Source organism: Biomphalaria glabrata, chromosome 1, assembly GCF_947242115.1.
Source record: "Biomphalaria glabrata chromosome 1, xgBioGlab47.1, whole genome shotgun sequence".
In the NCBI taxonomy this organism is placed as follows: Eukaryota; Metazoa; Mollusca; class Gastropoda; family Planorbidae; genus Biomphalaria; species Biomphalaria glabrata.
The window spans coordinates 58,335,310-58,344,419 of NC_074711.1; positions in this window are offsets into that span (position 1 = coordinate 58,335,310).

The window sequence follows — 9,110 nt, forward strand, 5'->3', positions numbered from 1 at the left end:
TTAAAGTTGTATGTCAAACCATTTTATGACTTTTTTAAAGTTATATGTTATACCAATTTAGGACATTTATGAAGCTATATGTCAAACCAATTTAGGACATTTATGAAGTTATATGCCATACCAATTTAGGACATTTATGAAGTTATGTCAAACCAATTTAGGACATTTATGAAGTTATATGTCAACAAATTTAGGACATTTATGAAGTAACAGGCCTATGCCGTAAGTTGAAAGTAACTCTATCGTAGGCCTACATCCCATTTTCTAACTGCTCCCTAAGAAAGCCATTGTTATGTCTCCAGTCTGTATATATGTCTCACAAGGCCGAGCTGTTCTTCTTCGCTCATGGCTGACACTGCTTCACTGAAGACAGAAAGTAATTTCCTTTTTTAAAAAAAATATGAATTTTTCTAAACAAGTGTGATGAACATCAAAGGATTTTGATTAGCCATAGTCGTTTGTTCTCCCAATGTTATCAATAAGCGTAAAGATCACATCGGATTTCACGCACTATTCTTGAGCTCAACAAAAAGCGCATTCGGGATTATCCGTTTATTTTACGCACTGGCTAGAAAGACATGTTCAATCCTTGCATAGACCAAATGAACGCGCGACAACTTGGATTTAGAACTAGACTAGATGTACTAGATCTAGATGTATGATTTTTCGTTTGAAAATGATCAAATATTAGTAACTCGTCTCAGGTTTGACTGTAACGTAAGTGGATCTCTATAAAATGAGCTGATTTATTTTAGATTATCAAATGACGTAGATCAACACCAATGCGTCTGACTCTGAGCTTACGCTATCATCATGCTATGGCTATGGATCTAGATATTTAATTATATACTAAGATCTATATAATAGATAATAATAATAATAAGGCTTGTCTTCAAGTCCTCAGATTAATGAGGAATGCCGTGGCTACGCAGCCCCACTGTGACCTACATTAAAAAAATCTTTTCGTCTAAGTATTGAAACATAAATATTCCGTTGACATTGGACAGACCTGTAAAAAGAAGGGCCAGTATCAGAAAAAATTAGAGAATAAAATTACAATTTCTTCTATCAGTTCTGTACACAAGAGTTGACAAGTGCTTGATCTAGTAGAGCAGTGAATGAACTGATAGCCTAAATAAATACATTTTATCAGTTTTTCTTGAAGTGAACGCTGTTTGAAGGCCTACTTTTGACAAATCTAAGCACGTTAGCCGTAATGTGATGCGTGTCATTTAGGAGAGAAGCCTTTAGGCTTAAACTTGGTTGCGCAATGGCTTACGAATGAGCAGTTCTGAGGGCCTATTTTGAGAGAAAAAAAAAGGTGTTATATTTTTACCTGTTTACTGAAATAACACTGTTTCAGTCCTTGCAAGAAATGCTGTCATAACTCATTTGCCATGTGTCGACGCTGGCATACCACCCAAAGTTGTAGGCAGTGGCGTAGTGGATTTTGTTGCAGGTATGTTGGTGTTGGGGGATGGGGCGGCGAGGATGCGCTTGGCTTCCGAACCGAGTCTCGGGTTAGAATCTCGGTGAAGATTTGGGAATTCAAATGTCGGGAATTTAAAGGGCGCTCCTGAGTCCATCCAAATCTAATGGGTACCTGGCACTAGGCGGGTGGTCGGAGTGCTGGCCACATGACAACCTCGTTAACCGTCGGCCATAGAGACAGATGACCTTTACATCATCTGCCTTATAGATTGCAAGGTCTGAAACAGGATTACCTTACTTATTGTACAATAATTAGTTTAAAACCATATCTATGTACACCCCCACCCCAAAAAAAATTATTAAAAAGTATAGTGCTACAAGGGTCCAGTAGCCTATACTTGAGCTGCCTACCTGGCTACCTGAATGTTGGATTATTGGCTAGTTATTGCAGGTTCATTTCTATTGATTAACTCAAGATGAATGTAATGCTTTGTTTTTATCTTGTAGATCGAAATGGGGTAATATAAAATATCTTGTCAGATCAGTTGTAGCCAGACTGGGCCCTGCGGCGCCCTCGGGCTTTCCTTAGTTCTGTTGTGCTTTAAAAAAAAAACGTTGACTATTGTTGTTTTGGAGAATGTGTGCACATTTAGTTGTGTGTGTGTGTTTTTTTCAAATCAAAGATCATAAAATATACATCAAAGATCATAAAAATATACATAAAAGATCATAAAAATATACATAAAAGATCATAAATATATACATCAAAGATCATAAAAATATACATCAAAGATCATAAAAGAGTACACCAAAGATCATAAAAGTGTACAATGAAGATCATAAAAGTGTACAATGAAGATCATACGTTTAAAAAAAGTAATGAATGTATACAATAAAGATCCTGAAGTTTAAAATAAAAATCGTAAAGTGTGAATAAAAGATCATAAAATGTAAAAATAAAGAAGATAAAGTGTTAAATAAAAAAAAACAACTAGGCCTATTATAAAGTGTTAGATACAGATCCTAACGTGTACACTAAAGATCATATAAACACATTGCATGTTTCAAAATGTAAGGCTATTGGTGTCTGTTGAACGCAGTTGTGGCTTAAATTAATAATGGGTCAAAATTTGTTTGGAAGGACGTCTTAAATGGAGAATCCCTAAATGCCTGTCAGTCCCCGCGTGGCCCGGTCAAGTCGATCTATGAGTGGAGGACGGGGCTCAATGTCTAGTTCTAATCATTTCTTGAAGAAGGAAATGTCACAGACACATTGAACGTTTACAGAAGGAAAGAAAAACAAATGACTGAAAAGGGAGTGGGGAAAAAAAAGTACGGAAGGAAAGAGGAGGGTGGGGGCTGGATCCAAAGAGTTAAAAGAAAAAGAGTAAGCAGTGATAAGAAAGAGGGAGGGTACATGGTGTGGGAGCGTACAGCTAGGTGGACACAGTGTTTTGTTTATACGATACACCTTCCAATCCAAATAGTATCATGTTATACCACGGAGATTCGACTGTTACTGCCTCGTGACCTATATCATCTAGTAGGCCTACATGTACCACTGGTGTCACATGACGGTCAGGTGTCACTCTCGTTTTCAGCATCTGATAGTAGGCTATCCTTTCTGACTATAATCCTCCTTTTTGCTCGTGTCTACCATTCTTTCTGCCCCTGCCTACCATCCACTCTACCCGTGTCTACCATCCTTTCTGCCCCTGCCTACCATCCACCCTACCCGTGTCTACCATCCTTTCTGCCTCTGTCTACAATCTTATTGTTTATATCATTCTCTATGCTCTGTCTACCATACTTTCTGCCCCTGTATAACGTTGATGCTAATAAAAAATCACCTTCAGCACAAGAGCATCTGAAACGTGACAATTAAATTTGGGCAGAAAAAGTGAGGGGGGGTGAGGTTATGGAAACCATTAAAACTAAATCATTGATCTCATAGCTCGCCACACGTGGCAGCTGACCAAATAATATCCTGAGGGAAGAACAACTTTGCCCTTGTTTATTTATTTAATGTGTACTATACAAATATATAGCTCTAGAAATAGGTCTAATGTGTATGTCAGTTTGTTAGGCACGATGTCTCCCCCCCCCCACACACACACTTTTTGTCCTCCTTCCCCCCCCCCCCCCCCAAAATATAACACGAGATATCACTTGAAATGATTTTTATCTAGTCAACTTTGCGCTTGGGACTAACTGCCAAAACTATGTAGCAAAATTACTTCTCGAACAAATAAACAAACTGCACTGATCTATGTCAGCTGATTTAGACACTGGTAGGCTTGTCTTAAAGTAGCGTTCTAAGTAGAAGACTTTTTGGGGCGATCCACCGAATGTAACCGGGCAATAGACAGGAGTTATAACAGCGCACCATCTCAGGATGGATATGTCGTGCAGAGTGATCTTTTTGTTTTAAAGTTTATACCAACTCACTCTGTCTCTGTCTGTCTGATACAAGTAGAAATTTGGAAAAATAATAGACGCTTCAAGTGCATCAATGTTTATAATCCACCAAAACAAGAACTGGCTTTAGATGTCAGAGAAACAATAACTGTAGACACTATCATAGCTGGAGATCTAAATGCCCATTCACCTTCCTGGGGCTATGATGACACTGATCAGTCTGGTAAAAAAAGTTCATGACCTGTGCAATTCTACTAACCTTTTTCTTTTGCAAAATAAACACTCTCCTCCTACTCTTCTGCATGCTAGCAATGGTCCACTATCACGACCAGATCTTTCTTTAGTCTCTGCTAACTTGGAATCTGTCATAACTTATCAAGTACTAGGCGATATTGGTAGTGACCACCTTCCAATATTACTGACTGCCACTCTTTCTAAAATGAACACCAAGTCCACTAAAGAACCACGAAAGTGGTGCTATAGTAAGGCTAATTGGAAAGGATACGAGACAGCTGTCGACAATGCCCTTGAAAAAATCAATGTAGAGTCTAGCTCTGTCGACCTTGTGTACCGTCAAATAACAACAGCTATCCTGGGCATGGCTAAAAAGTTTATTCCTCGAACTTACCCTTGTAAAAAATTCAAAAACTTTTGGACGGCTGAAATCAACAAACTTGTTATGGCTCGGAGAAGGGCATACAAAAAGGTCCAAAAGAACCCAAACAATCCAACACTCAGGCAGAAATACAACAGACTCAGCCTACTAGTCAAAACGTCTGTTAACAGGGAAAAACGAGAACGTTGGACCAACACCTGTGCAAGGTTAAACCTAAGGGATAGCTCTAAGGCTTGGAGTCTTCTGAGAAATCTCGAAAATGCTGGGCGTACGAAAACAGCAACCCCATTATCTTCACCGAGTGGGGTAACCATTTCATCGAAAAAGAAAATTGCCACCTTGTTGAACAAATATTTTGCCAAGATCAACAAGGCTGCCAAGAAGTCCCCAATGTCCAAAGCCATTGATAAAGCTCGCAAAGCTGATGAAAAAAAAGACCGAAAGGAACCACAGACCGAAAGTGCTGAGGGAACGATGAACTCCCCATTCTCGATAGGCGAGCTTAATGCTGCCATAAGGAAATGCCGGCTTAAAAAGGCTCCCGGGCCGGATGGTATTACCCCCGAAATGCTTAAACATGTAGGGGGGAAAGGAAGGGCCGTGCTCTTGGCATTCGTAAATAGAACCTGGGCAGATGGTCATCTGCCCAGGGCCTGGAAACGTGCCACCATTATTCCTATACCAAAAAAGGGAAAAGATGCTTCCACTGCTGAGGGCTACAGGCCCATCTCACTCACATCTTGTGTGGGAAAGATGGCTGAAAAAATGGTAAATGAGCGTCTGGTTTGGTACCTTATCTTATAGCTCCAGAACAGGCTGGTTTCAGGGCTGGAATGTCCGCTATAGACCAAGTCAACATCTTTGTGCAGAGCGTAGCAGATGGATTCCAAAGGACCGAAAGCACATACGCAGTCTTCATTGACTTAAAACAGGCATATGATAAAGTATGGCGGCCTGATTTGCTTCATAAGATAAGAGCCGTGGGGGTGCGGGGACGGATATATTACTGGATTAGAGACTTCCTACAAGAGCGTACAATAAGAACAAGGATGTACGGAGAAGTCTCAGGGGAAATGACCCTCGAGCACGGCCTCCCCCAGGGCTCCGTCCTGTCATGCGCCCTTTTCATAAATGACCTACCGGCTCAGCTAAAATGCCAAAAGCTGCTATATGCTGATGATATTGTCCTTTGGAAATCCGGAAGGAGCGCATCCTCTATACAAAAAGTGCTACAGGAGGACCTCCATACGCTCTGCTCATACACACAAAAATGGAGGCTAGAAATAAACACCTCCAAGACGGTCTATTCTCTGTTCACGCTCGGGACTGGCATTCTCGGGCAACCTTTCCAGCTCTCCCTCAACGGAGTGGCTCTCAGCATGGAAAAGCTACCCAAGTACCTTGGTGTAACTTTAGATCGCAAACTAAAAATGTGTGAGCACATCCAGGATGTTGTAAGAAAGGCCTCAGGGAAACTTTGCATTGTGCGGAAGCTGGCATCCACGAAGTGGGGAGCCCGAGCAGACATGCTCCGATCCCTGTATTTAGGAGCAGTCCGATCACAGATAGACTACAGCCTACCTGTGCAAATTTATGGCTCTTGGACTGCTCTTGAACAACTTGATAAAATACAGTCCCAAGCACTAAGATTTGTCTGTGGAACCTTTAGGACAAGTCCAGTGAATGCGGCTGAAATAATGGCTAATATAGCTCCACTAACCCTTAGGAGGGAAAGGTCAGTACTGACCTGCTATGAGCGGTATAAAAGGCTGGATGAATACCTCCCAGCTAGAAAACTAGTGGATGGTTGGAGATGCAGAAGACGTATCCAGATGCAGTCTTTTATGCATCATGCCACTAGACTATCTGATGAAGCTGGCCTCTCCACCAACCGACAAAACATTCAACGCTTTCATCCCCTTCCCCCTTGGTGTCGCCCAACAACCCCAGACATACGCTTGAAATTAGTAGACCCTAATGCCACTCAGCAAAGCCGTTCATCTAACGACCTTCAAATCCTAGCTCTGGAGACCATTAATACCTTCAAGCCCAGTGCTATTTTTGCATACACTGATGGATCGGCATCAATAGATTCTGGAAGAGCAGGCTATGGAGCCTACATCGACTTTCTTGGCTCTCACACAGTCAAAATCTTTGGACCATGTGGTAGTGTTTGCAGTTTTGATGCGGAGACCATGGCAGTCTGTGAAGCCTTAAAAGTCATTGACTCTCAACTCGGCGAGGGACATTTGAGGGCAACACAGATTGTTGTGGTCACTGACTCAAAATCTGTACTACATGCTTTGCAAAGCCCCGGACCATGGCCCCCCAATATCAACACTGTCATCATGGCTTCACATAACATCAAAAAACGCTATGGCACCCCTGTAATAATGCAGTGGGTACCGAGTCACATAGGTGTGACTGGCAACACAATCGCAGACTCTTTGGCCCACCAGGGAGGGCAAATTCCACCCACTGATCAGGCTGTAAGCTTTCATCAAGCCCTGGTTATAATACAAAAAACAGAAATGGAAAAGTGGTTTGAGTGCTGGGACAAGTCCCAAAAAGCCCGTGGAGTCTGGGAGCGCATGAGGCGCCCTGACCGCACTTCCCCGTGGTGGAGGCTGTCCAGGCCTGAGCAAGCTATTATAGCACAGTGCAGGACAGGCCACTGTCCTGTTGGCTCATATTTCTCGCGTCTATGGCCAAATTTCGATTCACGGTGCCCTCGCGGCGGGGAAGAAGAGGAAACCGTGCCTCATATTCTGTTTGACTGCCCCAGACTTGCTGATCTCCGTCTCGACAGGTCTGGGAAACCCAAAATTCTCGACCTGTATGGCGACATTCATGCACTACGCAAGACAGCAGGGTTTCTGTCCAGGGCTTTTGCAAGAGAGGATTTGAGCCTCTCAAGCCCTCACTCTAATGGAGTTTGATGATGATGATGATGATGATGATACAAGTGGTGTACACGTTATCCCCCCACCCCCACACACACACCCATTCTCGCATCAAGTTGAAACTTTACACAATTATTTGTTGTACTTAACAAAACACGAATCAGTTTTAAAAAATTAACCAATTAATTAATTAATTATTGGTAATTAATTATTATTTTTGCATTGAAAAAGGGAAATAAATGCTACTTATTGATAGAGGTGGCTGTATATGTGAAGTTATTCCTCGTATTACATTCTGTGGACGTTTTTTCTCCCACTTCTGATTCTCGGATCAAGTTGAAATTTTAGTAAAGTATTCATAGTCGATCACAATACATGAATCAATTAAAAAATAAACCAATTAGTTCATCAATTAGTGGTAATTAATTGATTTTGTTATATATATAGAAAAGGGAACTTATTGGTGTATAATTGAGATACATGGCAGTGATTTTGCGGTTTTTTTCCTCGGATAAGCTTGTTTAAAAAATTATATTTTTTTTTTGCCTTTTTAAACATAAACTTCAGAATTAGATTTTCCCAAGAACTAAGCTATTATTTTGAGTCTTTGTTGTAAAAGAAATAAGTCCATTAATGTTATCATTCTGATTTCTAGTTTTAAATAGGGGAAATAGTCGTAAAGGCTTTGATGGATACATTCATTTCTTGATATAAAGAAATAAGACTCTAAACTGTATTTCTAGTTCGTTGAAAGTTGAAGTTTTAATGTTGAACAAAAAGATGAAAATATTGATAAACGATAAATGCAAGACTGTAAGCCTTTAGACACTCTACACTCTGTCATCTTGATGCTCATTGATTTTTGTTTTCTTTCTGTAGCTGTTTTCAAATATTTTAAAGAATAGAATTCCCCCAATGAAATGTTGGCCTTTCAAAGCTTTACCACGTGGGATTAAAAGTAGCATGTGTTGTGATTTGGGTACAGATTTCTGCAACAGATTGAAGAATGAGTGTGCCTGTGTGTATGCATAAGAATAAGACAGAGATTGAAAGATATACATATACATTTACATATACCCAAACACACACACACACACATATATATATATATATATATATATATATATATATATATATATATTTCTCTCTCTCTCTCTCTATATATATATATATATATATATATATATATATACATACATATATGCCTGTATGTGAAAACAAAAGAGTTATTTTTCAAAGTATGACAAACTTCTTTAACTTCATTGGAGTACACTCAAATCCGTCTACTCGGACCACATCGCGATCACTTTGGTTCAATAACCGGCTGATCCGATTAAGCGGATTGCATTGTGTTTTGGATCTGTTTCTGTACTTCAGCATTCGGTCCAAGTTGCTGGCCCGATTAACCGTAGGTCCGATTAGCCGGATTCGATTGTGTTTTTAAGCAGTTCAAGCTAGGACTGTTTCCCTTCATTTTGGCCCATCCTCTAAATTGCAAGGTATCAAACAATAGAGCTAAATAAGATACAGGACATAGGCATTGTAGGATGGATGGTATCATGTCTTAACATTTGATTATCTCCTGACAGGCCTCACTCATCCACATCGGCAGGTGTGAAATCTCCTGCTGTATAGCGCGCAAAGCCCCCTCTAAACATCATCGGTTGTATTATTTCTGTGACCTAATCACGTTTGTCTCTAGTGCGACACCCGTTTTCATCTTGATCACACTACACAGGTTT